Source organism: Malurus melanocephalus, unplaced genomic scaffold (genome assembly GCF_030028575.1).
Source record: "Malurus melanocephalus ecotype Western Australia unplaced genomic scaffold, MMel_1.1 scaffold_243, whole genome shotgun sequence".
Taxonomy (NCBI): Eukaryota; Metazoa; Chordata; class Aves; order Passeriformes; family Maluridae; genus Malurus; species Malurus melanocephalus.
In genome coordinates, this window is record NW_026623475.1 from 1,096,261 (window position 1) to 1,103,767 (window position 7,507).

Below are 7,507 nucleotides of genomic sequence, written 5' to 3' on the forward strand. Positions count from 1 at the left end.
AGGTTTATTCTCACTGGCTCAGGAGACCTTGTTGTTCCTAGAGCTGGTCTCTGAAACATCTGAGAGAATTCCAGAAAGAAATGTCCAGAAGGGTGGGTAGGGAGCAGAGGAGATTCAGAAAATTCCAGGTTTCCTCTTATGCAAAAGCAATATGGGTATGAGCTGAACACACACACACATTGATTTTTGAGTGTGGAGTGGGGATATAGCCAAAGATTTGAGATCAGCCTTTACTGGGGAGCCTCTCTGGTCTGATCCCACAAGACTGGAAGTGTAGAACATCAACCTTTCCCCTTCCATCTCTGTAATTCCCAAGCATCCTTAAAATTTGGGAGTATTTTACCATGATTGGTAAAATAAAAACAAACAAAAAACAAACATCTCCCGTATGTGCCAGCCTGGAGAAAGCAATTCTGAGCAGCTTTTTAATATTTTTCTTATTGAAACTAGTTTAAGATGAAACCTGTTGAAAAAATTGCCTATTTTGAGATGCATTCATAGAAACAGAGTTCCCCATGGGAAATCTGAAACGCATAAAAGGTATTCTCCGAATTCTGAGTTACAATTAAGAAAAACACTTGTGTTGCAGCTTTAGGTGCGAGTTGGGAGTGGCAAATTAAAAGCATCTCCCACCTGAAATCCGAAGTTTTTCYGGTGTTCCGTCGTGATTTGCTGCTGGATCACGATGCAGGGTTTTTAGCAGCCTACTTTTATGGACACAAAATGAACTTTCATCCTCACTTGACTTCAGTTTCGTGCTCTGTGCCACGCTTTGATGTCTGTGGTCTGGTTGGGCGTGCTTTCTCTAAACCACAGGCAGTTAAAAGGATTACAGAGATGCTGCTCTCATTAGTGCTCTTAAAGGCTTGGCCAGATCAGCAGCTCTGCTGTGCCATGATGTGCCCGCAGTTGTGTAACTGATGCTCCAACACACAGAGGAAGATCTGTGCTGGCACAGAACCTTCTCCTGGGCACTCTGTGGGCACAAGGGCAGCTCCTGGCCTTGGCAGAAGCTGCCAGGAGAGCTGGAGGCTCCAGGAAGGTCCTTTTTTTGATGTCACCATCATGTCCTCTGGGCTGCCTGGTGCCAGGAGAGCTGGAGGCTTCAGGAAGGTCYTTTTCTTGGTGTCASCATCATGTCCTCTGGGCTCCSTGGGACAGGAGCAGCCCTTCCCATGGCTTTTTTGGGATGTGGCCAACAATGCCATTCCCATAGGTGTGGGCTGTGTCCCAGATCCCATGGATGTGCTGGGAAGAGCTGCTCCTGTAGCTCCTGTGGATCCATCCCTGAGCACATTCCTGCATTTCTCAGTTCTTTGTGTTGGTCCTCAGCTCCTGAATGGCTCTGTCTGTGTCAGGAGACAACACAAGGAACCTGGGAGTCTCCTTCCTCCCTGGATCCTCCCTGGATCCTCCGTGGATCCCAGACTCTGGAAGCTCTGGCAGGGAGGAATGGCTCAGGTGAGAAGGTTTTTTCCATCTTTTTTCCATCCCATTTTTGCCTTTAAGTGGGGTTGGCAATGACAGGCAAGCTTTTCTTAATGCTGCATTGGAGAGTCTCAATCCAAATTYCCAGGTGGGAAACGATTCCTGCTTCTCACTTCCAGCAGCCTCAGGAGGGGTAAAAGGAAAACCAAAACTCCCTTTAGGCTGAGTTCTGTGTGCAGCAGCARATGGGGGACAGGAAATGTGAGTGACTGAAAATATTTCAGCTGTTCTGYACGAGTGTGGGACAAAAAGCAGAATTTGAGCTGAGCTGTGTCATTAATTGGGAATAGGAAAGGAGGGAAGGGAAGGGAAGGTTTGGTGATGGAGCTGTGGGTGCTGTGGAAGAAGGAGAATGAATATTTGTGCTCSTGGTTGTTTCAGGTCTTACACACTTGAGGTGTGGGATAGAAACAAGTGGRAAAATGGGCATTTTGAGTCCTGTAAAGTACAACAAAAAGAGCTTGAAAGCCCACTCGTGTTACCTGCAGCTCTGGGAAAATGGCTCATCATTTCTTGTGGTGTTTCAGATTGATTCTTCTTGGATTTCTTCATGGAAGTACCAATATCCACAGGAGCATCTGGGGTGGTTGTTGCAGTTTGTGGGGTGCTCAGTTGTTCTTTTTTCAAGACCTGAAGCATTACTGTGTTCCTGTAGCTAATGCTGAGGGCAGGGTTTTGGTGACTCTGCTCTGCAGGGCAGAAAGGAGCTGCTGTACAAAGGATTTCAGACCAGTGCAGGGTTTCACGTGATGTGCCCAGAACTTCCTGAAAGAAACTTCCCCTTTTCTCAGCTCTTTGCTTCAGTGCTGCTCTTGACCTCTGGAGCAGCAATTTCCAGCTCCAAAATAATGTGAAACCATCTCTGAGAATATRGGAAATCTTGGTGGTGATAATGAGGATTGAGGGAGATCATAAACCTTCATAATTTCTGTAAATGTGTCTTATTTTAATTCAGCTTATTTGAAAAAATGCGTAACAGTTATTAATTGTTATAAAAATTAATTAAACAGTAWTTTTTACTGTGTGCCAATGCTTTTTGAAAAGCAAAGTTACAGTGGGAGTGTTTGTACCAGGACTGATGTGTTAGATTTTTTTGATGCAGAAAAACAAAGTAGCAACCTCTGCTGGAGTATAAATAGGATGATACTTTCATATTTACTTTTATTTTCTTATATTAGATCTCTTTTGATTGAAACTCTCAGTGAAACCTCATTTGTCTCCAAGGTTATATAAACACTTAAGCCTTAGTTTGTCCTAAAATGTGTTCTCATTACATTATTGCAATAAACTTTGTTAGCTTACAAATTATCTCAGATTTTGACAGGTAAGGATTTCTTTCTTTTATGTAAATGCTATTTCAGTGTGATTTCCTCTACTTTTCCTCACAAAATCRGCCACATCTGTATCTTTTCACTCCATTCAGTTTCTAGAACAAATAGTGCAGCAATAATTTGGTTTTTATTTGATTAAAAGACCAGGATATGAGATTYTTAGTGGCTCACAGATTATTGGAAAGCTACTGTTGAAAAATAAAAGGTGTTGAGATGGGAAAAGGGAGTGTAATGTGCTAAATGAGATTTGCAAAGCCTTGTTTTTGGGTTGGGGGCTCTGCAGGTGGGGGCACCTTGTACTTGAATTGGTATTTGAAGGTACCCAAAATTGGGGTTGGACTGTTGGATCCAGACTGACACAGGACAAGGTGGAATCACCCCTGCTCAGGATCCAGCCTGGGAGCTGTCACTTGTATCAAAAAATTCKATTTTATTCAAGTTTTCATTGCTTTGCCTGTTTTAAAACCAACCCAAAAGTTGCCTTGCAGGAAGGGGTTTGCATCTGTACAATTCGACTTAGTGTTGTCTGAAGATTATAGATCTTGGCCTTCTTCTGTCCTGTGATTTTCATTGAAATATTTTGTGTGTTTGGCCCAAGACAGCTCCAAAAATCAGATTTGGTTGTGCTCTGGATGGAGTGGTTTTAGCGGTAAATATCTGAATTTTTTTTTTCTGGAAATATATACCCATCAGTTGCTAGATGGCTTTCAACCGCTATTCCCTGCAGAATTTTTAAGAAAATCTCAAAATTCTGAATGTGAGAAAGATTTCACTGTGTATTGAAAACTCTGGTGCATGGAGCTGCTGCAAAAGTAGTTATTTTGTGAAGAACGTGCTATTGACTCCTGCTCAACTTGGTCTCCATTTATTTTAATTTTATAATTAAAATTAAACATTTTATTTTAGGCTATTAAACCTTTAAACATTTMATTTTAAACTTTAAACTTTTTGGGKTATTAAGTGAGCTCAAAGTTACTTTTTTATACTTGTGGTTTACACTTTCAGTACTCTTGAATGTTAAAGCAGCTAAAGAATTACAAAAGATTTCKGTGCTGCARATCAGAGATGTGAAAAGAGTTGGAAAATAGGAATTTTTGTATGTAGGTGGAGATATTTAGGAACACAAGTTTTTGGGGTCAGTGTTTGAATTAACTGAATAAACCGAATTAACTGAATAAACCGAATTAACTGAATAAACCGAATTAACTGAATAAACCGAATTAACTGAATAAACTGAATAAACTGAATAAACTCCTGCTCTTGAGATGGGTTTGGATTTGACAAGAAAGGGAATTTTTTGTTGGATTATTGTCACCCTGCAGTGAATCTCCTGTGTTCTGAAGCCATCATTAATTTCAGCACTTGAAAAAAAAATTAATGCTACTCCACTCCTAATGTAATTAATCTCCCCGAAATAAGTCCTGCTGTCCTAATTGAATTCCCACCATTTAATTACACTTCTCCAAGTTGTTTCAGTGTATAAAAATACCCCATGGCTTGGAAAGCTTCTTGAAGATTATCCTCTCAGTAAATTGTATAAAAATTTGATTTAAGATCAAATGACACTTCTGTGAAGTGGGAGCCACTACCTGAGTTATAAATAGGATTTCAAACCTTTAYGGGGGTTTTGAAATGTCAGTTGGGCTTGTGTTGTAACTTTTTTGCAGCTCTGCTGAGGATTTAAAACTAATTTAATGATTACAAAGGATACCAAAACAGGGTGCTGGTGTTTTATTGCTTCATCTGCCTCCTTGAGCTTGTGGAAATGGATTTTTATTAGAAATCTTCCTTTTTGGAGCTGGGAAAACACCGGGGTTTGGTACTGCAGTGGTGCTTTTAGGAACTGAAGGGTTTTAGGAACTGAATTTTTGGGGTCACTGAAGTCACCCCAGGTGTTTGAGCACACCCCTCTTAATGCTTGTCTTGAGACTGGCTGGACCACAGGCTGTTCTAAAAAAAAAAAATAATAAATTTCTTGAGATTTGTGGTCTAAACACAGCAGGGCAAAAAAAATAAATGTTTAGAGAGGAACAGTTGTTTTCTAAGAATATGTATTGTTTGRGRAAGAAATAAGTAGGAAAAACTGAGTATTTTTCTAAGAATATGTATTGTTTGGGAAAGAAWTAAGTGGGAAAAACTGAGTAYGATGTGGAAATCATCACAACTAGGYGATAATAAATACAATAATTAGAAAATAAAAAAACAATGTCTGGAGTTTTGCTGTCTAAAATGAGCAGGGTAAAGAAACTAAATGTTTAGGGAGGACAGATGATTTTCTAAAAATATGTTTTGGGGAAGAAATAGCAGGAAAAACTGAGTATGATGTAGAAATCWTCACAACTAGATGATAATAAATATAATAATTAAAAAATAAAAAACAAATATCTGGAGTTGTGCTGTCTAAAATGAGCAGGGTATAAAAAATTATTTGTTTAGGGTGAACAAATGATTTTCTAAAAATCCATATTGTTGGGGAAAAATAGCAGGAAAAACTGAGTATGATGTAGAAATCATCTCGACGAGGTGAGGGATCCTTTTCTGTAGAGGTTTTTTGGGGTTTTTGGGTTTTTTGGGGTTTTTGGGGTAGTTGAGTGTATTTGGGGTGAAACCTTTAGTGGCTGTTTTTTAATGGCGATGTCAGCTGGGAATGCTTCACCCCGGTGAAATGGGGAGAGGGCTTGGTGTTGTGTGCTTTGGGATTTCTGTCATCCTGAAGCTGTGGGTGCAGTGGGTTCTGTGCTCTTTTGGGATTTCTGTCACGCTGAAGCTGTCCCTGCTCTGTTTTGCAGTGGGTTCTGTGCAGTTTTGGGATTACTGTCGCCCTGAAGCTGTGCCTGCTGTGTTTTGCAGTGGGTTCTGTGCTGCTTTGGGATTTCTGTCACCCTGAAAGTGTGGGTCCTTTGGGATTTCTGTACTCCTTTGGGATTTCTGTGGCCTTGAAGCTGTCCCTGCTGTGTTTTGCAGTGGGTTCTGTTCAGTTTTGGGATTTCTGTCACCCTGAAGCTGTTCCTGCTGTATTTTGCAGCGGGTTCTGTTCAGTTTTAGGATTTCTGTGGCCCTGAAGCTGCTATGGGTTCTGTGCAGTTTTGGGATTACTGTCGCCCTGAAGCTGTGCCTGCTGTGTTTTGCAGTGGGTTCTGTGCAGTTTTGGGATTACTGTCGCCCTGAAGCTGTGCCTGCTGTGTTTTGCAGTGGGTTCTGTGCTGCTTTGGGATTTCTGTCACCCTGAAAATGTGGGTCCTTTGGGATTTCTGTGCTCCTTTGGGATTTCTGTGGCCCTGAAGCTGTCCCTGCTGTGTTTTGCAGCAGGTTCTGTGCAGTTTTGTGGTTTCTGTCACCCTGAAGCTGTGGGTTCTGTGCTGTTTTAGGATTTCTGTCACCCTGCAGGTGTGGGTGCAGTGGGGTTCTATGCTCTTTTGGGATTTCTGTCACCCTGAAGCTGTGCCTGCTGTAGTTTGCAGTGGGTTCTGTGCAGCTTTAGGATTTCTGTGGCCCTGAAGCTGTGGATTCTGTGCACTTTTGGGATTTCTATCACCCTGAAGGTGTCGGTGCAGTAGGATTCTCTGCAGTTTTAGGATTTCTGTGGCCCAGAAGCTGCTATGGGTTCTGTGCAGTTTTGGGATTACTGTCGCCCTGAAGCTGTGCCTGCTGTGTTTTGCAGTGGGTTCTGTGCTGCTTTGGGATTTCTATCACCCTGAAAGTGTGGGTCCTTTGGGATTTCTGTGCTCCTTTAGGATTTCTGTGGCCCTGAAGCTGTCTCTGCTGTGTTTTGCAGCAGGTTCTGTGCAGTTTTGTGGTTTCTGTGGCTCTGAAGCTTTGGGTTCTGTTCAGTTTTGGGATTTCTGTCACCCTGAAGCTGTTCCTGCTGTGTTTTGCAGTGGGTTCTGTTCAATTTTATGATTTCTGTGGCCCTGAAGCTGTGGGTTCTGTGCACTTTTGGGATTTCTGTCATCCTGAAGGTGTGCCTGCTGTATTTTGCAGCGGAGTTCTTTGCAGTTTTAGGATTTCTGTGGCCCTGAAGCTGTGGGTTCTGTTTAGTTTTAGGATTTCTGTGGCCCTGAAGCTGTGGGTTCTGTTTAGTTTGGGGATTTCTGTGGCCCTGAAGCTGTGGGTTCTGTGCTCTTTTGTGATTTCAAGGTGTGAGTTCTTTGTTTTACAGTGGGTGCTGTGTTTTGCCGTGGGTTCTGTGCAGTTTTGGGATTTCTGTGGCCCTGAAGCTGTGGGTTCTGTGCTCTTTTGGGATTTCTGTCACCCTGAAGCTATTCCTGCTGTGTTTTGCAGTGGGTTCTGTTCAGTTTTATGATTTCTGTGACCCTGAAGCTGTGGGTTCTGTGCAGTTTTAGGATTTCTATTGCCTTGAAGCTGTGCGTTCTGTGCACTTTTGGGATTTCTGTCACCGTGAAGCTGTCCCTGCTCTGTTTTTCACTGGGTGCTGTGCTTTGCAGTGGGTTCTGTGCAGTTTTGGGATTTCTGTCACCCTGAAGCTGTTCCTGCTGTATTTTGCAGTGGGTTCTGTTTAGTTTTGGGATTTCTGTCCCCCTGAACTGTAGGTTCTGTTCAGTTTTGGCATTTCTGTGCCCCTGAAGCTGTGGGTTCTGTTCAGTTTTAGGATTTCTGTGGCCCTGAAGCTGTGGGTTCTGTGCTCTTTTGGGGTTTCTGTCACCCTGAAGCTGTCCCTGCTGTGTTTT

General features: G+C 42.4%; 1 protein-coding gene across 3 annotated transcripts in view; it reads left to right on the forward strand.

The window, feature by feature from the left end:
• The window catches only part of TRIM33 (tripartite motif containing 33), a 44,501-nt gene that overhangs the window by 7,453 nt on the left and 29,541 nt on the right, over window positions 1-7,507 (forward strand). The gene's annotated exons all lie outside the window — the stretch shown is intronic.